Source organism: Mycetomoellerius zeteki, unplaced genomic scaffold (assembly GCF_001594055.1).
Source record: "Mycetomoellerius zeteki isolate Tzet28-1 unplaced genomic scaffold, Tzet1.0 scaffold122, whole genome shotgun sequence".
NCBI classification, from domain to species: Eukaryota; Metazoa; Arthropoda; class Insecta; order Hymenoptera; family Formicidae; genus Mycetomoellerius; species Mycetomoellerius zeteki.
The window spans coordinates 1,062,982-1,088,689 of NW_017256147.1; the positions used below are offsets into that span (position 1 = coordinate 1,062,982).

The window sequence follows — 25,708 nt, forward strand, 5'->3', positions numbered from 1 at the left end:
TCAATATAAATTTTTGTATAAAGATACGAAATATTAATTGCGAATGTATTTGTTACATATACTGTAGTACACCTGCAATATTTTGCGCTGAGTAATTCAATTTCATATTTTCTACATAATAAAATTGTAATTACGTTTTTATATTAGCTATTCAATCGAAAACCGATAAACTCAAAATGTAATAACACGGTCTAGTACTACATATCCGATAATTAGATGCAAAATATTTTACGTCAGGGAAATTTATTATAAAAACCAATTGGTAAGAACATAGTTAATCTTTGATACAACTTTCAAAGGAATTTCTTTATTTCTTTTATACCGAATTCCACCGATCGTCGCAGACGACGCGTAAGCATGATTTATAAGCGGCACAGCCGTTGCAGCGGTCATTAATCCATCGCCGAATGCACGCGAGTAGCGGGTGTGTTTATCGACTTGCTGCCATCGGGGCAGTACGCAAAGGGTGAGTAGGAATGGGGTGCGGAAAGAAGGCGGATTCACCCTTGAACGATGTAATTAATCGGCAATCTGTCAACGTAGTTCTCTTCGCGTGTTGGTTTATTTGTGTACGTCCGATAGGATCGGACAACGGCCACGAACAATTGCATTTATCGCTAAATCGACAAGAACACGTGAGTAAACAATGAATTTGCATTGAAGAAATTAATTGTTTGTCGGATTGGGAATTTTAATTGTCGAAATATTCTCAAACTGTTTCCCATATTGAAAAATTATAAATTATTATCACGTATATTTTTTGGAAGAATTTTCCGAGATTATAATAAAATTTCCGTTAATTACACATATCTGTATCAAAATAGATGTTTTTTAATTAATTGTATATTATGTTTTACAGAATGTTTCTTAAAAAGTCTACATTAAAAATGAAAATTTAAAATTTTCTTCGTCACACTTTTTAATTTTCTTCCTTTACTTTATATATTTATTGTAATTTTAAGTTCATTTTTTCTTATTTTATACTTGATGAGTTATATTCGTAAAGGTTAAACGTTTTATAACAATCATTTTGATTTTTTGGTATTTTATCTTTTTGTACATATAGCAATAAGATACGTGTTTCGAACTGTATAAATAACGGCATAGCAAATTATTGTGGTCTTGAAGAACACACGGTTTAATGGCAGTTTTCACCACATTCTTATTATTTAACACGGATGATGAATTAATGCGGCTGAAAAATATTTCAGCCAAGCAATCAAGTGCTGAAATAGAGGTAATTAATGATCGTGGACAGAAGCCGCTAATTAGAAAGGTAAGACAAAGGATAAGACTGATTTTTATGATTTATCGTTGTTGACGTACAGAAGATTGAACGATTGTTGATTTTCTTAAATTACCGAGATATATACGAACAAAGTAAAATGAAGAAAACATGAAACGATCTCAAGCTCGTAGAAATAGAAAGATACTATATTTAAAATAAATTATTATGTTTGCGATCTCTTTCCTTATTGCTCAAACATTTTCATTGTTACAGATATAACATTAATCAAACAATGACACGAATAAGTAAGTAAAGCTGTTTATAAAATAGCTTTTAAAGTATTAATAAAATCAAATGTATAAGAAAATAATAAAAACAATTACAATAATAAAAACAAATACAATCTTCTTTATATCTATCGAGAATATTAACAATGTAACAAAAACACAGCAATGATATAAAATAAAAATAGTAATTAAAAATAAATAATGAGATTGAATGAATTCTTTTTCATAAAGTGTGTTCTTTCTGCTCGTAGTTCTTCTGTATTCTCTCATAAATGCATATATGAAGTATATTTCCATATCGATTAAACTCTTTTTAGTTAATTTTCATATAACGCGAACCATATCATAATAAAATTCTTCATCGAGTGTTTCTGATATTTAAAAACAGCAGGATAAAGCGAAAGATAGAAAACGTTTTTTACCTGTTTACCTGTTTTTACCATTTCCGTCTATGCAGAACCCACATTTCTACAAGTCATTCCGATTCAAATTTCACACATACGCGACTTTCGCCTCTAGGTGTAAAACAAATCGTAATTTCCGCGACACGTTGGAGCATGTGAAATATATCCGACGTATAAACGTCAAGGATGAAGACGATTTTTTTCACAAGTTACAAGGATTCTTAAAGATCTGTGCCAATAAATTAATGTATAAGTCAACTTATAGTCAAATTATATATACATATATAAAAATTAATAAATATTTAAGATATAATATATTATATAATATATTTAAGAATATATTCTTAAATTGTTGAGAACAAAGCATATTAATTTCAAAATTTAACTTCGACACTTCTATAATATCGGATTATCTTAAGCGCCCTTAGATACCGACGTTGCGCAGCATTACGTGGCGATTTCCGCAAACGACATTTGCGAAATTGAGTTCGGCAAAGCTAAGGGAAGAAGTCAACACGGTCTATAAGCGAAATTGGCCATTAGGAATTAGATCGCCGTTCAGAGGACCGCCAAGTACGCTGCTTGCCTTCATTGCGAGCGAAGAACCGCAACTGTAGAAAACCGGGGATTATGGCGCAAGAATATAAAATGCAACAATCCTCGAATGCGCACTCTCGTCCGAACTAACGGCGTCCGTTAAGCCGGTCGCAAATCTAATCCAAATGAAGAGATATGGTTCAGATAGCTTCTTGATTCGTTATGCCGTCGTTACGCGCGCCGTTCCGCTGCATTTTAAATTCTTACGCTATGGACGAGACATAAAGGGAGACTTATCCCCTTCCTTAACAAACTTGCTCGGGCATAAACGGGAACAGCGTTCTAAAGTCCCCCCCTCAACGAATTTATAGGCGACGTCCACCTGCCTCATCGAGGGGCCAGGCATAACGCACGAAAGTCTCAACCGCATCGGCTAGCTGCACATATATGTGTACTGGTTGTACCGAATGCTGCATGAGAATACGGACCACGTGTGCATCTTCTAAAGATACTCGCGCGCGCGACCATGCATGAATACATGCATGAGCGCCGCGATCGGGACGTTTTCTACATCCGCGAATTCGGATACCTTTGTGTCACGGCTGAAATATTCGCCGAACACGTGTGCGTTGCGCGAGCGAGAGAGAGAGAAAGTGAGAAAGAAAGAGAGAGAGAGAGAGAGAGAGAGAGAGAGAGAGAGAGAGAGAGAAACCTGTAAGGGTATGAATAAAATATCCCCGGCGCGCGCCTACGCACGCGGGAATACGCAAAATATCGCGTTACCGTAATGCTTAAAGCTTCGTCACGCGCAATCAGTCTACCGGATACGGTACGACTCTTTTCTTCGCGACAAGTGTGTGAAAGGTTCCTGTGTTTGCGGAATATGATTGCGAAATATATTCGTTCGGACTAATATTAGAATAACATTTAACACTTTAAAGGAAAATATTGTTTGTTTTTTTTTCCCTATAAATATATTTCCGATAAAAACGTTTTGCCTCTGTTAAGTCAGTTAGAGTAAATACCGATTTTTCTCTCCTGATATAAATACTAATATTCTTTTTACTTTCGATACACATAAATCGATTAAGATTCGAGAACTACAATCCCATTAGCTTCGGGTGATGAGCTTAATATTTCAAAGCTTTAAAATTACTGCTTCTTTTTCCGATAAATAAAGTTTCAATTTCTAGCTAAATGATAATTAAAAATACATTTGTACCTAAATAATACTAATAGCAATATATAATGTATAAAATATATAAAAAATATATTTATACCTAAATAATTATACTTAAATAATACTAATATTTATCTAATAATACTAAATATTTATACTTAAATAATGCTAATAGCAATCATAATTTTATTTTTATAGACAACACGCAAAGAAAATAGATAGTCACGTTGGTATACATGGCAATATAAAGAAAAATGTTGATTGTGTGTGTGCATAAAAAATAAAAATGATGCATATATATATCCTTCCATTTACTCGATTCGATCCTATCCTTCTATAATGCATAAAGTAGGTACACATCGAGTTCCATGAGTTACGAAGGAAATACATGACTATCGAGTCTTTCCCCTCAAACGATGACGATAACTCATAAATTCTTAATTTATTATCGTACTATATCATCTATCATAGCGTATCTATCATATCGTATCTATATCATCCATTATATCTAAAAAAGAGAAGAACGACTAATTTTCTCCTGTCAAGTTTAATTCAGTCGCGTTTTTTAAGTGAAAGTAAAGTTTCGTAAATGACCTTCGTCGGCTGGGTTGAGACACGTGGTGTTCGACAACGTGGCACCCTTTGGCTCTTTTGTCGAAGTTTTGGCTGGCATATGCAGACGACATTGTTCTGGCATACCGGAACGGTCCATATAGCTCCGGGGGAAAAATGGCCAGGTGATACGTTTGCAAAAGTGCATCCGAAGGGAAGGGCGTGGCGTACAAAAAACTCCCGCCGGCTAATGAGAGGTGGAAATTAGATAATGAGAATGTACGTTTTTATGAAATGAAGAACGTCCGAACCTTTTATACAGCCATTCCTCCAACGTTCGTATTATGAGATATTTTTGCATGGTAAGTTTCGCGGTGAATTTTTGCGTCACGTAACGCAGAACAGCGAATTATTCCCTTACGTAAATGTCAAAATGAAGTAAAATACATCTTTCCATTGAAAAAAACGTGAATGTATTTCAATTTTTTAATTTCGTAATTATTACGATTGAAAGTCTAGGAATTTTCGCGAATTAAGGTTTAAAGGTGCGAACAAATAAAAAAAAACAGAGACTAACAGAATTTTAGTTTAATGAATATTTGCGAAAGTATTTTCTAATTAAAAAGTTGCAAACAAATGACGGACATCTCTAAAATGTTCACTAACGAATAACGCCTAAATTCGTGAAAAAGTATGTCATTAAAACTTAATGTGGCGCGAATGGGACGTCTCTCCAGTGCAAAGGTCGAATCAACACGCGATAAAACACAATATTCGTTCCCTCTAAAAAATTAAGGCCGTACGTAACCGTATCGGAGAGTGCCAACAGCGCGCCATAATTGCGCCTCGTATGGATTTTTCGCAATTTCACCTTGCACCTTGTGATTTTTATTGTATCGTGCTTTGCGTACTTTACGTGCGGATTTCCAGAGGGGTGCACGCATAGAACGCAGGTGCGGGCGCGCACTACTTGCGCATATTAAAAATTTACCTAACGAAGTGGACGCATTTTAATTTCCGGGCAGTGCACTCCGGTCGGCGAGATTAAAAATTTTCGAGCTCGCGCAACGGCGTGCGAAACGTGTCGTAATCGTACGAAAAGGAGAAATAAAAAATAAAGTTGCGAGGAGAAGAAAAAAAAAGGAAAATAGCGACAAGAGGGAGAGAAAACACTGGTGATTCCAATAATGTCGCGTCACCGCACCGTGCCCGACCGCCGCGTGTTTACCGATTCGGAATCGCGACTTGGATACGTGCATGAATGCATTAGCCGTGCGAAATCGCGATGCGTATAACAAGAGTCCTCCAATGCATGTGATGAAAACCAACGCGACTCGTTTGAATATGCATGCGTTGTCGGTTGTGCAATATCCGAACGATTCCGGGTACAAGTACGACGAATAGTATAACGGGTGGCTCGTAAAGCCTGCGACCATGACATCGCGCGACCCCGGCAGTATGAGTCAATGATTCGAGTAAGTATGTATGCGTTTCGCGTACGAGTTTTATCGACGTCGTGGGTACGCGTTGCGGTGATTTCACCGGGACCGATACGGGATACATCGTGCACGCAATATCGAGAGAGCTGCTGGCATCGTCGGAGAAGCGGCTGTAATACGATTCGTATGCGATGAGCGAGATTGTGGTTGCAGCGAGGGGGATAAAAAGGAGAGAAACGCGGAGTTCTTTCGAACTAGCGAGCGGAGTCCCGACAACGCGAGGAAGCGCTGTGGAAGAATCTGAAACGCGTACAGCGTGCGTTCGCATGCGGGAGGAAAGGAAGCAAGAGTTCGTCAAATCCGCGAAGAGTATACACGCCGTTCGCAAAGTTTCGCCGTTCGTCTTCGCGAAACGACTGTTTACAGTAGGGTAAAATCCCATACACGCAGCTGGATATCCGCCAAATGTCTTTATTACCGCAATATTGCGCCGGTGAGTCATACTGGGTGTCACACGGTGAACTTTTCCTGGATCGTAATCGCGAAAACGGCCACGGCCGCGCGCACCGACCGTATCGATGGACTTAATATTTCGTTGTATTTATCCTTCGCGAGAGAGGTATATACGGAAAGGAACCGCGACAACACACCGCGGAACTTATGATGATGAAATACGCGGGAGTGCGGTGAGAGGGAGGAGAGGCGAGGGAGAGCTTTAGCACTCGCATGCAGTCTTGATGCATTTCGAGGGTTGCGCACGATGCCGCAAACGATCGTGCGGTACGATGGTTTATATTTCATAAGGGCCAAAACCCCAGGTACCGGTCGTCTACGCCGTACTTCACGTGTAGAATAGCGAAATTATCTGGTAACCTAAGCGCGTAGATAATAAATAGCGACGACGACGGCCCTTTGCCATTCGTCTATTTTATGGAGGATGAAGTTCCGCAAGCGCAGATTACATACAAAAGAGGTGGTGAATATAAAGTGGATATTCAACATAAATTATTGCAATTAAATAGGAAAATAATTACTTTTTTATCGATTAGCAAAGTTAGCGAGATAAAACCTTAGGAAAATAATGACTGTTTTGTATAGGTATGTATATGCGACATAATTTTGTCAGAGAAAGATTTAGTTTCGGATTAAACCGAATGTATAGCATTATGGAGCAATAATACATGTGCAGACTAAGTGGTTTCCGCAGAGGTTGCAATTACGGCTTATCACCGTCGTGCCATTCTATAAAGGACTATCATCATCGTATATCGCTGCGTTCCCCAATCTGAGCTAGCTTGACGATATTGACTTCGATAACACGGGCTGTCTCCTATAATCTTAGCTTATGCTAAACCACGGAGCCAGCATTAATCGGGTATCTTCAAAGTTATCACTCCGGACGGTAATTACCATTTACGAGAAGCGTTCACGTGCACACGGCAGTGCTGTCACGCGTGTAGCACGTCAACGTACACCAGCCCCTCCCCCCGCTCATACGGTTATCGAACGCTCAAGGATTACCGGCTAATTATCGCGATGTACTCCGACGGTATTGACGGTGATGAATCAGGTATCGGCAACTTATTACTCGTCGCGGTAATGTCCCGTATTGATCCATCAGCTGTGCAAACCACGCGGCCTGTATTCGATGCGCAAAATCATGTTTACGCACACACACACAAATCCATACACACACGGGCATTAAATATGTATTTGAACGTCGTCCAGTGTTTGTCGATAAAATTGCTGGTTCATGAATGCCGGCGAATCACGCTGGAGCCTGATCGTGCGCGTATGGAGATGAGTAAATTTTCGGAGCATCGCAAACAATCACAGCGCGCGCCGCTAACTAGCAGAGGCATTCCTCGATCTCGCGAATTTACCCCGAGTTAGATTATACATATTACGAGAGATACGTAAATTATCACGATAAATGCAGCTAGTGATCGAATGAGTTTTCCTAAAAACCTTCCTCAAAACGTCTCTTATATAGTAAACATTTTAATCGCGGATGTTAAAGTCAATCCTATGATTGCGAGATATATTTTAGTTTATATCGAATTTCAGGAACACATATATATTTTTCTTAAAAAAAATCAAATCTAGCAATATATAATATATAATATTTATATCAGCATTGTTACTTTTAAAGATCTACCCATTTCAAGCTCGAAAAGTGCAAGTAAATGATGAAATTATTTTTCGTGCAATTGCTAGCTTTTCTTTATCGTAAGCCTTATTCACTAAGATATTTAATATCAAAAGTTTTTACAAATAAGATATTGGCTCAATAGGATTTACGTTACAAAGATGAAATATTTTTAAACTCTTTTTAGAAAAACACGTTTCAGTAAATATCTAGACATAGTTCGCGCTTGTATAGCTGGCCATATTTGCTTTTGTTGTTAAACGTGTTTTAGCTGGATTCTACCCATATAATACATAACCGCCACAAAACAAACAGCGTCCACGAATATTACACTCATGAAAATTCATATGCTAATATTGCCGCGGGTGGACTTAAGGATATCCACATATGAGAAAACTTAATTATAAAAACAAAATAAGGTACATCTGTAAAAGAATATCGAACCAAAATGTAATCACAGCTAGAGAGAGCCAATAATTAACAAAGTACGCGGAAAAAAAAAATGTTTCTGGCTACAGCTATTTCTGATTAGCTGAAATTGCATTAGCTACTATAGCTATGAAATTTGCTAATACATACAAAGGATTTGCTGCTGCAGCTGATATAAAGACGTGATAGTAAAATATGCATGTCTGTTACAGATCGATTTATTTAGCAATATAAAGTTAGTTGTCACGATTATCGGATATGTCCGTGTAAAAGAAAATTGTCTCTACCACAGCTAAATATGATTTGCTGAAACTGTACTTGCTACCAAATTGTCTGTTACACAGAAAACGTTTGCTGCAATGATCAATACATCGACATAATAGCAAAATGCTTGTCTGTTACAATGATAATATTTAGGTCTCACAGCTAATGGAAATTAGACCTCGCAGACATGACGTTAGGTGTCCATATAATAGTGCTGAATTTAGCTGCCACATCTAATTTTTAGCTATGGCATCTAATCTTTTTTTTTCGTGTAGTTACATACTTTGCAAGTTTTAAAATATTTCACTTGCTACTGTTCTAATAATTAGAATAAATAAGCTTTAATCTTAATTAAAGAAATATTTTGTGTAAAATTTCCGCTCTTGATTTCTTTCTGTTGTCAAAAAAAAAAAGAGAGAAACCGTTAGTTAAATTAATCGTTAAATTCTCCCGATTCGAAATGCACGAAATTGTACTTCACAACGAGAATATATGTACAAAAATAATGTATGTGCTTGTTGTCTTAACAATCGATGCTACAATTACGGCACGATAATTGAGAGCGGGACTCACACATATTGCGCAACGAACTTCGATTACGCGATCGATCGTACTTGTACGCTATAAAAAGAAACACTCGAGCAATAATGCGTATATATAGCGGGAACGAGATTGAAAACGCGATTGCAATAAAACTTTACGCCTGAAATCGTTATCGAGAGCCTCATCGTACGATCTCTCCATCTCTTATAGAGGGAGCCAATTAAGAACAGGTGCCGACAGGTGCAAGCATTCCAAGAACTCGGAATATTCTCTTCCTTTCGGTCCTTTGGCGATATTATCTTTTTTTTTTCTAATATGCTCGGCTTTTCTCTTCGGGACAATTAGCGACCCAGCGGCTTTTATGGCGCGTTTTATCGTTCGATCGACGTTCAATGATCCAATTCTACGAATGGTACGTACGAGATTCCGTAATCCATGGATGCTTTTTCGACAGGGACACCACCGCCGCCGCCGCGAACCGATCCACCCGCGCGCGTGCCAAATTCTAAATCCTTTAACTCCATTACGCGGCGAAGTGAATGGCTCTTACTATTTTTCTTGGCAACAATTTCCGCTGAGCTCCCTTCTCCGATCTGATAGGGAAGTTCATTCGGTATATGTACCAACGGTAAATTGAGTTCGTACTGCCTGCCGCATATTTTAAACGTCTGCGCGCACAACGAAATTCGCTTCGGCAAAATTATACGCAAAGTATAAATCCCTCGATCACGGTGGCGACAGCGATGGTTGGAAAATCGCGACGAAAATCTTTACGTCATTATCGCGTGCGTGGCGTGCTCGATCTCTCTTTCAATATAATTCAATAATAGTCGTTGCACCTGAACTAAATATAAATTTTAGATTAAAGTCACATAAGTCACATAGATAAAAATCATAAAAGGGTGCAGGTGTTTCTCCTAACACGGAATAAATTACTAAATTATAGATTAACCGAGTATTATGCAAAATCTAGAAATTAAGATGCAAAAAGGGTGGAGGACGTATTTTTATGAGAAATCAAGAAGCACGTATAACGAGAGGTAATAACTTGCGCTACACGATGATTAGCGTACGGCGAAAGACGAGCATTAGCCGTATATTTGCTCGAACATTCGCGCTGCAATCGTATATGGTGCACCGGCAATGACTATTTAAGCACTTGCGCCACGTGCGGATACACAATAACCCATTTCGCAAGGTTTAATCTCACTCGTGCATTCTACGTGCAATACGCGGAATTATGCATGCCGTCGACGACGATACGACGATAACTGGGGGAAGCCGCCTATTGCGAGGCGCGTAGACAAAGTCCGTGTCGAACAATGCGCTTTTGAAATATCGAACGACGCGGCGGTATCTATCAATCGTCGGGACGCCACGAGGCGTGTATGCAGCGTGTATTTGCTATAACGCAGCCGCGCGATGTACACACGTCGCCGTGATTTAATAACGGGGCGCACTCAACGTCGCGCCGCGCACGCGGTATCACGCTCGCCCGATCTCGTCGGCAAAATACATTTCTCGAGCCGTCGTCGCCGTTGGCTGAATTAAAAACGCGCGGTTGCATTCTCGGAACGATAAGACGGAATATGATAATTTTGTAGTTTTATCATATCGGACGAATGCAAAAATAAACTCGAGCTCGAAATAACTTTTGTGATTACTCCCCTTCACGTAAAGAATCGGTCAATCATCTCTCTTTTCTCGAGTGGAAAAAGTACATCGATTAAATAAAAAAGGGAGTTACTATAATTTATTAAAGTTTATAAAAATTGGCAAAAAATTCATTCATTCATCGTTGCATACACTGTTAAATCTATAGTGTCAAATTTAACTTGTGTGAGTCGCCACTGCTCCTACTCAATCATATCGTTATTTTATACTAAAACAATGGTTATATTTGACACTATACAGTGCCAATTTGACACTACATAGTGTCAAATTTAATTATCGTTTTAGTCAAAAATAACGATATATTTAATAGAAACAGTGGCGACTCACATTAGGTTAAATTTAACCTAACACTATAGATTTAACAGGGTATACCATATTCGGATATCAGTGTAGATTTCGTGCGATTATTCGTTCAACAAACTCATATTTATTAATTGGAACATATAGTCTTAGTGATCCTACATTTTCCTAATTTTTAAATAGTGTAGTGGTTTAGAATAATTTTATATCTTACTATCTCATTTTTTACAGTTTTATTCTATTCTATAGTAAGCTAATCATCTATTATATTTATGTTAAGTTCAAGTCTTGGGGTTCAAGTATTGTAATTTTTTATATAGCTAAAAATTTTAATACTCCTAAAACTAATAACGAAAAACTTTAGTGGGTACCAATACTGTTAAATTCATAATATCAAATTATATCTAATTTACTTTTAATCATTTCCAGGTCGCCACCTAATATATTTCTATCCAATATGTCATTAATTTGACTGAAACAATGGAGTTAAATAATTGAATTCAGGAAAATGTATTAAATTTGATTTAAATTTAGTTTATTATTTACTAAATGCCATGCATCACGTTAATATGAACGATGTTTACTTTGAAGCTAACCACGGAAATGGATTGACTTATATTATGACACAGATGGGAGTTAAGAATAACAAAACGTTATTTTTAACTCAAGGGATTGAATTACCATTGCTCTTCTGATATCTAAGAGTGACAGAACTGTGTTCCTTTAGCGTCACAAATAATATGTGTTTTTGTTACAGGTTAAATATATCATAGACAAAATGTGCCGATAACACAATAATAAATAATTCTATCTTGAGCGTTATATATGTACGTATATGTATCAAACAAAGGGATTAGGATTTAATTGTACAATCATCTGACGATTCATTATAGCAATGAATATACATATGTATAAACTACCATAAATGTAGGTAATAACTTGGGACAGCATGTACTTTTGTTAAATTCAGTCGTGGTATCCATCCGTGAGTCATTAAAGAAAATTTAAAATTTAAACTTTCTTTAGAAACTCATGGATGGATACCACGATTGAATTTAACAAAAGTACTTGCTGCCCAAGTTACCTTCACTGTCCCAAGTCACCTATATTTACAGTAGTTTATATACATACGTGTATTCATTGTTATATGCAATAATGAATCGTTAAATGATTGTACAATTAAATCCTAGTCCCTTTGTTTAAAAAAAAAAAACAATGGATCTGTGAAATACTATACTAATCATCTATGATACTATACTTTCATACTTTTTATTTGATTCTTTGATCATATTATACAGATACGCATTTTTACGCGTGGTTAAGTTTTTTCATAAATCCATTGCTTCCAGATTAAAAGATATCTTGACTCACCTACTCGATGCGCAGCAGCGGAGTTGTAATATGATCTGTAAAATATAAAGATATTCAAATATTATAACAGTGTCCAAAATAATTACTAATTTAAGGAATAAATATTTATACTGCAAATCCAAATATGTAAAAAAAACTAGTGAAAAGTTACTTCGATATACATACATATGTGATTAGTTTCCGTGTAAAAATAGCACAATATATATTGCATACAGATATGGATTTACATATTTAAACGTGTAGTATACTGCCACTTTTTACGGAAAACTGAATAATACACATATTTTGAAGCCACTTTTTACGTGCTTAGATTTACAGTGTACGCGATTGAATCTTTTATTCATCCTTTTTTCAGAAGACATTTATTATTTGTTAGACATTTAGTAAATAAATTATTAGGTATATTTATTAGATACAATTATACAATTTTCGTCAATATATTCCACAGATACATTCAGAGAAAGGTGTTAAATAAATTTTTTTATTTAATTTCAAAATGTTTAAATCAAAGAAATATCATTCAAATCAAAGAAATTTTTTTCTTTAACCGTATAGCAAAGAAACATTTCTTTGAATTGAAGAAACCTTTCTCTGGGTGTACAGAAATAATAACTAAATTAGAAACACACCTATGGTTGCTCCGCCATCGCCTGATGCCACCCTGGGCCTCCTCCTCCTCTCAGCTTCCTTCGTTGCTATCCTTCATAGCACTTGCTCACAATTACGATCACATAATTATCAGACACGGCGATCGCGAGGCACTTTGCACGGCACTCCCGGAGCTAAACATATTCACTCGCGACGACACGGCCGTACGATTCCTCGATTTCAAAATACGACACTCGCATCGTACCTCTAATGATATGCCTGAGGTTAAATATGTTCACTCTCACGAGAAGGATCTCTCGCTCTCTCTCTCTCTCTCTTGCTCTCACTTGCGCGCATTCATTAACGAATTAAACGATTCGACACTCGCATGCGACACTTTTCACGAAAACCCCGACGCGATACGGATGGAATTACATTTCGCGAATAAATAATACGTAATAACGAGGAAAACGCGAATGAATAATACGCAATAACGAGGAAAACGCGCGCGAACACGACACGACGCCCGACTAGGCTCGAGCCTAGACGAAGTAACGCGACGGTTACTATCCAAAATGGCGGAACGAATTCGTAAATCGCGCGGCCAACTTCACGCTTCACGGCGAGTTGCGCTTCTACCTACATTTTCGCGCTATGTATGATGAATATTACCTCTCGCCGATTGTTTTACCTTCAGGAATATCACTGTTTCGTATTACAGCGCAAATAAACGAACGTTGTTAAAAGAAAATTAGAAATATAAATATCGGCGAAACGTATACCTGACAAACTGGTCGCTTTGTCGGTCGTCAGCGCGAGATGAATTTTCATCGAACACGTTTCGCGAAATACGCATTTATGTTAATCACCGACGCACAACCAGCGAATCTCCGTCACACGCTCGATCAATATATCTTGATACGACGCGACGTTACTCACGACTGGGGGAGGGGCGTTCCATTTGGCGTTCGCGACGCTCGCGCGCATTGTCCTTGCCTACACTTGTAAACAACAAGGTTGACCGTTGAAATAATTCCAGAAACGAGCGTTGCGAGCGTCAAGTGAAACGCAGCCTACACGTATCAATTGAACGCGTCACGACGCACCTTGACTCGAAATCAATCTGCAGTTCCACATGAACGTCCCGTTGAATGGGAGGGGGGGGGGGCTGGAAACTTTCAGGATTACGCTGGCAACTTCAGTCTGATACCACGCGAATCAAATCAATGACTACACGGAAAGAACGATTTTGCTGAAGCATTTAAAAATTTAGCTGAACACAGATCTAAAAATAATTTTGTTAAACCGTCAAAATAATTACGTGGAAATTCTCAAACGTGATGAGCAACGCTGTAAAAAATTTTGACATTCTAACAACCAGCTTGAGCGGCCTGCATGATTATTTCGATAGTCGGATAAAATTATTTTCAGATCTGTATTTAACTTGTAGATATATTATACTCCAGCGAAGCTTTCCGTTCTTTCTACGTACGATATTGAATGGAAATCGCGCGATTTCGATTGAATTTCGTATGAATGCAAATATTCTTAACAGTTGATACATCACGTATCAGTAAATGTCACACCGAAAGAATAATTACAACCTTCATTTCCTATTCAACTTCAGACAAATGAATACTTGCTTCGAGAAACAACCGCTGCCGCGATGCGTTTACGGAACGTTAATCGTAGAAATTAAACGAGTGAGCCGATAGTTGTTAACAGGAAACAATCGCGTTTACTCTTCGTTTTGTTTCAGTTACGCTTCGAAGGATAATAACGGAGCAGTTGCTTTCTCGCCGCTACCTGTTGACAATTGTTGGAGAAATAATCGTTACTAATACTCGTCTCTCTCGGAGCTTGTCGCGGTCGCGTCTCGGGAAGTAATAACGCGACGACACACGGAATGACTCACGCTTGCTCAGCTACGCTGTACGAATGATGACGCGGCGACTCTGTACGCAACACGAACCTACCTCGATTTGTTTACAAACGCGAGCGCCGAACTTCGAGCATTCACAAACAATTCCGCGCTACGAAACACTTTAAGCCCGATCATCTAATAAGATGCAGAACGCGAGCCGCAGGTCGCGAGCTTGTTGCGTCAGCTAATCTCGAACCGTCACTTTTAAAATTGACGCATCGGATTGGCTGACGCAACGAGCTCGCGACCTGCGACTCGCGTTTGCGTCTAGATCGGGCTTTAGTCTAGACTTTTATGTAGACGAGCATTAAGGATATTAAAATAGACTCCACGATTAGTAATATTTCAAACCGATTAGAAGAAGAATGTTATCGTACATTTAACGCTTTGTTCTTTCATCGTCGCTTAAAATAAATTTAATTTCTCTCGATTAGAATGAAAACTTTGAGGTATTTAGAAATTCAATAGAAGTATCGTTGCTCAAATCGTAAATCGCAATGAATATACGCTACAATTTGTAAAACATACAATATATGTTATAGTTTAATTACGTCGTTAAATTATTGAAAAATAAATCTTCGTTTTTATTAAAATGATATATATATATATATAAATTAATTTATTATTTATATATTTTCGTCTTCGCCTAATTTTGTATTTCTTTTTTTAAAGAAATTATATTGTTTTAATAAATCAAGAATTGTGAATTTTGATGACTTAGAAAATCCAAATTAAGTCATCGCAAAATATATGGCGATGTAATCTCACACATTTCTCTTTCATGGCTTATTAAAGTCATATAATCTCACTGATCTTGAGAGATAAAATATAGAAAAAGAGTAACGATAAAAAATTTATTTTAATAAAAGAGAGATTCATGAAAAGAGATAAAATTCATTGTGCTCAATGAAAAATTACATTTCACATTATGTTTTATGTTGCTGACGCTGCTGAGTTTGAAAAGATTAACTTCTCAAGCAAAAAAAAAAACGCTTATCACTTAATCGACATGCGATACAAAAAAATTATTGTCCGTCATTACGTAAACTACAAAAGTGGATAAGTATATAGGTAATTCCTAGTTAACTCTTTATAAATCTCAAGGTTCTTGAATCTCAAGGTTTCTCAAGCAATTACGTTCCTTTTTACAAATTTGAAATTATTCAAATTATTAGAACTATTTAAAAGCAATTTCGTGTCAAACTTCATACAAAGCATACATTGAAAGATACTTAATTGTTCCCGAAAATAATATTCGGTTAATAAATTTAGAAACTATATATAAATATTTTATTATTATTAAAAATCGTGAGAAATGGAATTTTATTCTAAGAAACAAGTGTTTTGTACAATTTCTTACTTTACTTTTAAATAAGGAGCTAAATTAATCAAGTATGTGCAAAAGATTTAGAATATTTTAGAATATATTTATGAAACCAACCGAAGCACGCAAGTCTGTAACTTTCAACGACAGTTCGGTAACATTGAAACAAAATGTTCTGAATTTTATTAAATATTTATTTGAACTTGCAGTAAACAAACGTTTATTTAAAATAAAAAATTATACTTAATTTAAATAAATATGTATACGTTTACATTTAGTGAACATTCGTATTCATTTCATTAGTATTATTCAAACAAATATTTAATAAAATTTAGTAAATTCTTTTTCAATGTGCATATATGTACTTTTTTATCATTTGTATAATACCTACGCAATGACAAATAAATACCAACGCTGTCATTAGCTGCGTTCAGCAGAAGAAGCAGCTTTGCAATTATTGTAAAATTTTTTAATACGATTAATTTATAAATTTATTGAGAGAGAGAGAGAGAGAGAGAGAGAGAGAGAGAACTAAGGGCAAGATATTATATTAAAGAATTTTACAATAGTTGCAAAGTTGCTTTCTCTGCTAAACGCAGCCAAGAGTTAGAGTTGGTTTATAATAAGCCGTAATTTATTAATTCTTTCTCCGTAATCTGTAAGAACCAATCACAGTCGAATGAGAGAAGAATAATCGACTATGATTGGTCAATTCTTACAGATTACGAAAAAAGTTAACAGATTACGGCCTATTATAAACCAACTTAACACTCTTACAGAATCAGGATACAGAAAAAGATTAGATTTCCAGATATCATTGAAACGTCTTTCAAACACGTGCAGTCATCCTTAGACCAAAGTAGAATCATGGCCTCATCAACGAACGACATCCTTCAGTTAAATAACATGTGAAGTATGGATCGCGCGAAACAGAGTGTAAAATGTGATTTTCTGAAAAATGACTCCGACGTCAGATGGGATTCTTTCAGTTAGTTGAGCAGCATTGTTCCCTGAGAACGGGCCGAAGTCGGCAACTAAACGCGCAGCGGCGAAGAGGCTAAATGGGACCTGACAGGCAACTGTCGCGGAACAGAGCGGAACCGCAAGAGGGTTAACCCGTCTCGTTTCGCACCGGAACGGTTTCCTCGGCGAGAATGACCCCGTCGAGAGAGAGAGAGAGAGAGAAAGACAGAGAAAGGGGGAACTGGCCTCAGAGGCGAAAACATGTGCGGTGAACCCGGCCGGGGTTTCCGCCGCCTCTGCCACCGTGCTCACGCGCGGTATATTCGTCTCGGGCGAAAATTGCGGCAGTACCCACGGTATTCAGAAACTGTTACCAATAGCAATATTCGTTGCCGCGTCGGTGAAATTCGTTGCTGAGTCAGCCGTAAAATGGACCCGAGGCGGATGGGCGGCAGTGTGGCAATGGCAGGGTGCCCGCGAGAGAACGACGTGAGCGCAATTTCACCAAAATTCGCCGGAATTACACGCGTGTGTTTCTGTCCCCTTTTCTCTTTCTTTTTTTTTTCCTTTCCGCGGACTCGCGAAAGATATAAACGTGCAATTTCGCGAGCGGCGCGAGTACGCTACTCGCGAGCTCGCGCAAACAATGCGAAAGAGAACCGACGCGACGGCGAGGAACATCGAGAGTGCGTTTTGCCAATTTGGTTCGCGACACGCGTGTCTGTTTTTGTTTTCCCCGTTTGCATATTATGGATTCTGTATCGGTTATCAATATTTTAAAGGTGAGCGCGAATCTATGCTGTTTAAAATGCACCTCTACAGGTGCATTTTAAAGGCGGCATCCTGCGCGGATAGTTTCTAATTTATATTTGTTAATTAATATAATTAATAAATTATCATGATAAATACAAATCATAATTATCCAATCATAATTGACAGTGTGATTACATTTATGATTTATTGTAAGTAGAATTCTGTCCTGAATCATAAGTCTAAATCGTCAAACGACGATGGAACCGGTACGTGACATGGAAACTAAATGCGAGCGCAGGATTATTACGGATATTTGAGGACGTATCTAGATAGCATTTAACTGATCCATTTAAACTCGAAAACCTTCTAAAGTTCTTTATGAATTAGCGTAAGCTGTTCAAAATTAATTTAAAAAGAATTAAAAATATTCACATTTGTATATTTGTATTGTTATCTTTAACAAAAGTAATATTTTATTTGCACAAAAATCAAAGTTTGATTTATTGTTATCTAAGGTATCCTTTTTTTAGTCTTTTAACCAAATTAGAAAACAGAAAAAGATGAGAAAAAGAATTCTAATGTAGTCTAATGTAGGAATAAAAAAAATAGACCTTAAAAAAGCTTGCAATTGGTGACGTAAAAGTGAAATCTCTCTCTCAGGAAGCTCTCAAGAATGAGTTTTAAATACTTTTAAAACAGAGATGAGACAAAACAGAAATTCATTTTGTAAGTCGGGAATCGAAAAAGAATTCTTTTCGAACTTTCTTTGCTATCTAGGTAGGCCGATTAATCGAGCAAGCGCAAATCATTGTGGATGTGTTTCTCCTCGCGTGTCTTTTTTAGCTTCTTATACGTATGTACTTCTACGATCCTCACTACAAATGCTCTTCGAAACTTTGATTTACCAATCAGAAATAAGAATTTTACTAACTGGCCAATCAAAAAATGCTTCATAACATTTGTAGCGTTGTCACGTTGACCGTATCCACCGTCACGCTCGGCAGTCAGTCAAAAATGGCGATCGAGCCGTTGCGACTCGTGATGATCTGGCCTCGAAATTCTCGAGAACCGACGGTTCAGTCGAGCCAATTACCAAAACGGTGAACGCAGACAAAGCCCGTGGTCGTGCGCACGAATTCTCGTCGCGAGTGTCTCTCCGCGAAATTATCCGTCATCTTTTCCAGTCGAATCTTTTCAACGAGCCACGCCGGGCTCGCGTCGTCGGACTCGTCTCACGTCGACACGCGAAAGAAAAGGAGATCCACGGATCAATGATGACGCATTCGTATCTCCTCGCCTCGCGTCCATCGACGAACCTAACCTCTCCGCGGACGAGAAAGCGTTGATTGCGGTTGAGCAAATCGTCGATATGCGGCGGTTCTTCCTACGCCTGGGACGCGCCCAGGTTCGCATGTCCCTTTTTTTTTATATCTGGTGAGGTCGAGGTGAGAAACGTGCCCGTGCTAGCGGCCGGACCTTGTTGAGCCAGGTGGGTCTGGGTCCTTTCTTGGGTGCGCGGGTGGATAATTGCGCGGAAGACGGCTGTATACGGCTATCACGAACGAACTCCTTTGTTCGTTTTTATGCACCAAACAGGGAGGGACTAACGCGCCATCGGCGTCTTATCGCAGTTTCTCGTGTCTGGCCAGCGTTTATCTGCTAGCTCTTTTGTTTTTTTTTTTTTTATTTGCCACACTCGAGCATATAAATGACGCTTAAGGAGCTATTCGCTGCAAAATAAAATCAGTAAAACCTGTTACGCCTGTTTATCTACGTCGCGACCACCGAGGAATTATTACTCGCGATTATAATTAGTTCAGGTCTCCGAGGTCTCCTCGAGAGTTGTATCCATCTACTCTTATCCGTATTTATTTGTTCGTATTTTTTCGTTTCGTACTTCTTGTTACATTTTTACATTTCGGATGTAACGTCCTTAATTAAGAATACACCGAAAGAAACGCGAGAGAGAGAGAGAGAGAGAGAGAGAGAGAGAGAGAGAGAGAGAGAGAGAGAGAAATAGAAAGCGATGCGTCACAGTCGAGCGCGTAAGAGACGCGTTAGCCATTGTCATTTCCCCTTTAAGTAGCATCCGTCGATTAGCATGCCGTTTTAAGAATGAAGGTCTATCCCCCTTCTTTCTCCCAGCTTCGTGGTTCGGTCTGACGACGCTCGTTCGTCCCGAGAACGACTCGACTCGAGTGCCCGCTGCGAGGCAGATCCGATCGCCGGGATAGAGCACACTCGCGATTCCCTTTCTATAGGAGCACGTCTACCGATAATGCCGCCGATTGTACGTTTCGCTCTAGGAGCGGTCCGGCCGTGTAATAAAGTCGCCCGTAATCGCGGACTAATGGCCGCTCGACGACGTTGATTGTCCCGATTGTATGGACCACGGCGACGTCGCACCTCGCCGCGTCGCAGTTCCGCGTTATTAAATTCGGTGTCGTGCCCGCACTCCGCCGAGCCGCCGTATATCAGCAGCCACGTGTACCAGAACACGCGCGTATATACAGAGTGTCCCAGAATCCGACGGCTTTAATTTCCGTCGTTAATAAAGCGGACTCTCTCAGAGCCGATCGAAATATCTCCGAAAGAGATATCGCCAGATATGCGAGATCGATAAGAGGACGCGTTTCGCGCGCGTCGCGGAATGAATATTAATATGAAACACGATTAAGACGACAGAACCTCCGACCATTAATTTTAATGGCAAATTCATTACACCGAATGCATTTTTTCCGTGACTAAAATGTCGATCGAGAAAAGGCTCTCTCTTCGTGAGATGAAATCTCTGTCGTGTAATCAAGTCTCATTGTTCGTTTTTGAAGGAAGTAAATTCGCGTTTATTTTATCCGAAAATTTTAGTTGTTGGGGATGCTGGAGTGGCCGTACTTGATCAATGTCGATAAAATAGACTAGTAATTCCAAAGTAAAAAATTACGCACTTATATTTTTTGTTCCTATATTACATGAATGCTAGGTTATATGCCCTTAATACTTTTTCGTGCTTTTTTATTTACTTCTCTTGTAAGCTTTAAAAACATAATTTGAAGGTCCCATTATATTCTTATACATTATTCAAATGTGAGGAAAGTACTTTTTGTTTGGACACATACTTGGAATCACTTATATCATGTGAAGAAATAACCTACGCGACAGGAAATTGCAATTTACAATATTTTTTGTTTTTTTCATACAGGTTTGTTGTTTCTCCACAGCTATTTGTTTTTTTTTTCTTTCTTTCTGGAGAAAGATTTTTTATTCTGTATAAGGAAAACGAAGAAAATGAAAAAGTATAAAATACGCGTTTCGCCGGTATTACAAACGACGCCAGCATCCCTTAAGAATATTTTAATAATTCCAGATGTACTTCCAAATTTTGTTAATATATGTTAATGAATAGATAACGATGCTTTTCGAACCTTTTCTACAGAAGGATCATTCCCAAAGTTCCAAGAACTTGTTATAAGAATTATGTTCGCTTCCATCAATGTTGATTAATTTTAATCTCGATTCAACTTGTTCTTTATTATTTCTTAAAATTAGAAAAAGATGAAAGGTCAGTTGAACTCCGAGATTAAAGTTAATCTACACTGGTGGAAACGGGCATTAAACATACGAATTGTGCAACACCCTGTATGCGCAGAGCCGTATCGTGGTACGCGGACGTTTGGCATAAATTTTCACCTCAACAAATTTCGCGAATTTATAGTCGCTCTCGTGGCAATGTATCGCGAATTCCTCCACGCGCGTGATGCAATTTTTTTTCGTAACTGCTACAATTACATAGACTGCGGTGGTGGGCCCGCGTCGCACTATTACATGACTACCGTTAATTAGAGCTACAGTACGGCCACTTGATATTATGTAAAATAATGGAAATGAGTAACTACGCGCGCTGATTAAATTACAAGCGATTGTCGCGTAACTGAGTTAACCTTAATTGCGGAATCAACGGCTATTTAACGAGGTTTCGTCTCGTCGAGTCGCGCTGATGCGACGACATTGCGAAAGTAATAAACGACGATGATTCACAGGGTTGAATTTCACGTCGCGCATTTCCTCTCTTAATATCACTGTATCTATCTTGTTGACAACTAACCAGCGGTTGACTAATTAACTCGTGTTAATAACTACCAATCGCGGAAAGCAGATTATTGTTTAACGAAGTTAATAATTAGTTACAATCCCTCCCGTGGCAGGTGATGTTTAATTAGTTAGACACGAAGCTCATGTCTCAGAGCGTAAATATTTTCATTGCTGCTCCTCATTAGTAATAATCGCAATTTGTCCATCGAATCAATGGATCGACGATGAATCTCTCTGTAGCATTCGCGCTCTTCGGTGTAAATTCGAGTCAGCAAGCATGGACGCCTTTGTTCAAAAAAAATTTTATGCAGTGCCTGTACCGTTTGACACAATTAACAGGAAGAGAGAAGAGCCGTTACGAATCGATATTCGTACAACCCACGAGGCAACAGATGACGGTGAAATTATGGGCGTGCGTTGGTGAATGTTCAAAGAACGGACTGTCACAAGGATCTTGAAAGGTACGGTCGTTTCCTGAGACGGTGACGACGGCGGCGGATTCGCGAGTCGACGCATCCACGTACCGGAACGCAGTTGGCCACGACGCATTGCAGCACGTGCCACATCGAATGTTTGCACGGAACATCGGACTCGGTAAGTAATTTTCTCAGCATCGTGATTGTTAACTTTTCAACCGACCATGAAAAAGATTTTGCCATACATAAGGTCTGTTTTTTTATTGCTGCATTAGACCTGCATTAGAACTCTTTTTCGCTTTCGCCAAATTTAATATCAAATATACCTATCTATTTCATTTTAAAAGCCATGGCACACAGAAATATGTAGTAAGACGTAAGCAGTAAGGAAATCAACATGTTGGATTTGCTACTGCTTACGTTATGGCCTTGCGGTCTCCAGTGTGATTGGGTAATTCACTTGCATAAATTTTACTGCCTTACGTTTTTGTACGCGCCATTGGCTTCACTTCCCAAAATATATACTAGTTCAACTGTAGAAAATAGACTTAATAAATTCGTTCTTTTAAAATGCAGATTTAAAACGGTTTGAAAACAAACTGTTCTTAAACGTCAGAAATACTAGCTCAGAATATACTTGCCGACATTTCGGGCGCTTTAAATTTAGCTCAAGAAAAATGAAACTATTTATACCTTTCTTCAAAAAACCTGTTGATATTCGATATGACGTATTCTATTGAAAGAATTAAGATAAGCTAGGCAAGAAATAGAATATTTTGAAAATAAAAGCTCCATTGTTAAGTTTATTTGCAACTTTAGCATAAATTTTAATAAATGCTTTTAAGTTTCAAATACTTATCAACAATTTTTCTGATAAAAAATAATTCGATCTATAGTTTTACATTTATTGCTTTATGTTTATGTTTAAATTAACTGACTTATCACTTGTCTTTGTTTCATTCCTAAAAAGTCATAATAGAAAAACGTAAGCAGTAAGATGTAGGCAAATCAACATTTTTAATTTGTTACGTTATTACTTTACATTCTCTACTGTGATTGGTCGATTCGCTCAAGTCTTTCATTGTTTTGATTAGATAATGCAATAAACTGTTAAAGTTTCATGGCACACAAAAACTTATGGATCGATTCTAAGCAGAATCGTAAGATTCGTAACTCATCCTCGTAAGTCTTGTAAAAACTTGGATTTACAACTCCAGTCATAAGTTCTTACGAGTCTTACGAGAACAAGTTAGGCAAGCCTTACAATTCCGTTTAAAACTGTCTCATAATATTTCTGTGCGCCATGAACGGTGGCCTTAACAGTTCAATGCATTATCTAATCATCATTCGGAAACATTCCGAGTTCGAAATGTCAAGAGATTATGAGCAAATGTGGAATGGAAACCGCGTAAGAATCACGAAGAAACAACATTGATATGATAAAGAACGTAATTGCATTTTGACGCGTCCCTCGCAGTGTTTTCGCGCATAATCACGAAAAGGAATTCCTCTCGCACGGGCTAAAAAAAATTTGCGTGTCAATCGCTTATATAAAAATATTTAATCGGTTGTGAGGTTCTTCTCTTTTATGCGACGCATTCAATTGGAACGTGTAACGCGTTACACGTAATGTGCGAATCGGAATGCGATCGTTTGCAACGGTCCGACAAAGGGCGAGGGTCAACTTGACTCTCTCCAGTAGTCTCATCGCCGGTATACACCGGGCGACTCCACTACGAAATAAAGCTACAATGCGCACATGCCCCCGCAGGGATCGATATGTTTACACGACCGGGGTTACGTAAACGCGAGGAGAAGTTCGTTGACTCCGCTCGCTCATCGTTCGAGTCCGCGTTTGCTCGAAAGCCTCAAAAGACTCGATTCATCGAGGCCTATCTATCTACTCTTTGTGAATCGTCTTATTCGCTCATCTAAGTTTTGCGCGTATTGAAATCGGCGTAATTTCAGTGAGTTCAATTACCTACAGATACGAAAAGACGCTGGTCGTCGGTGTCTCCTTTGTCGCGAAAAAGGAGTTTCGATCTTGATAGCGTCGAGATCTAATTTCATCGAAATCGCATCGGTTTCAATTCCTGAGAAATAATAGGGATTAGAACGGGCGTTTGAAGTAAAACGTTTCATATTACCGTTACGTATTGTCGATCGATAGCTTTTAGGTGAAAATAGAGAATCACAAATCTGCTGCACGAGGATGAACTTTCGGCAACATTAGTAGCAACGAATTTGATTCTTTATGATAATTCAGATATTGCACAGAAAGGACAGTTTTGTTGAAGTATTAAAAAATTTAATTAAATAAATATCTAAAAATTATTTTGTTGGACCATTAAAATAATTATGTAGGGCACTCAAACTGATTGCTAGAATGCCAACAATTTTTTGCAGCATTGCTTTATGTGGTTTGATATTCCTACGTAATTATTTTGATGGTCCAATAAAATTATTTTCACATCTCTATGTAAATTTTTAAATACTTCAATCTGTCTTTTCTATGTGTGATTAACCAAGTTGCCAATTATTTCACGAATATTTACATGATGTTGGAACTGTTGAAAGTTGGACCTGTTGATAATTACATTAGGCAACGCTGTTGTCATCAAAATAAATACAGATTTTTTAAATGTCGAACCGTTTCTCGAAATTTACGCTGCGCCACAGAGGGTTAAAGTCGATTCGCGTGCAAATTCGTTCCATCAATAATCGAATGACGGTACGGGCCACTGGAAAATTACGACAATTACAGAAATTACGGGAATTAAATGAACCATTTATTTCGAAAATAGCAGAAGGCGTACGTTAAATCACAATGAAATTAAATAATCTACAAATTAGGGAAACACAGACTGAGATGGTACATTACAGAGTGATTGTCGAAAATGATGCATTGTATAAAGTTACGAACACAGCCCAGATAGACTTGTATGACGATCACGATATGCACAAATTAATTTACTGAAAATTTAGAACAATTTTATAATCATTTATGACATTATAAAAGCGAAAACGTTTATATTAAGGAAAATATAAAATTTAGGTTATTTGAATGATTAAATTTTTTGTTATAGAATTACAAAAACATATGTATGAAAATATATCTTCAGATCTATAATATTCGTTTTACGATATTGCTATATGAAATATTTACATCATACATAATTAAATGAAATACATCGTATAATGATGCACATTTGCAATTATCATGTGATGCTATAGAAAGCTTAAATAATTTTTAAATTTTTCTTCATTTCATGCCGCATAAAGTAAGATAAATAT

At 37.9% G+C, this 25,708-nt stretch overlaps 1 protein-coding gene across 1 annotated transcript in view; it reads left to right on the forward strand.

Moving 5' to 3' along the window:
* The first annotated feature begins 22,408 nt into the window (after positions 1-22,408).
* Positions 22,409-25,708, forward strand: part of TH1 (negative elongation factor complex member TH1) — a 73,771-nt gene continuing 70,471 nt past the window's right edge. The window contains exon 1 of the mRNA XM_018461462.1: positions 22,409-22,592. The gene's annotated coding sequence lies outside the window, so the exon portion shown is untranslated. The remainder of the gene's footprint in view (positions 22,593-25,708) is intronic.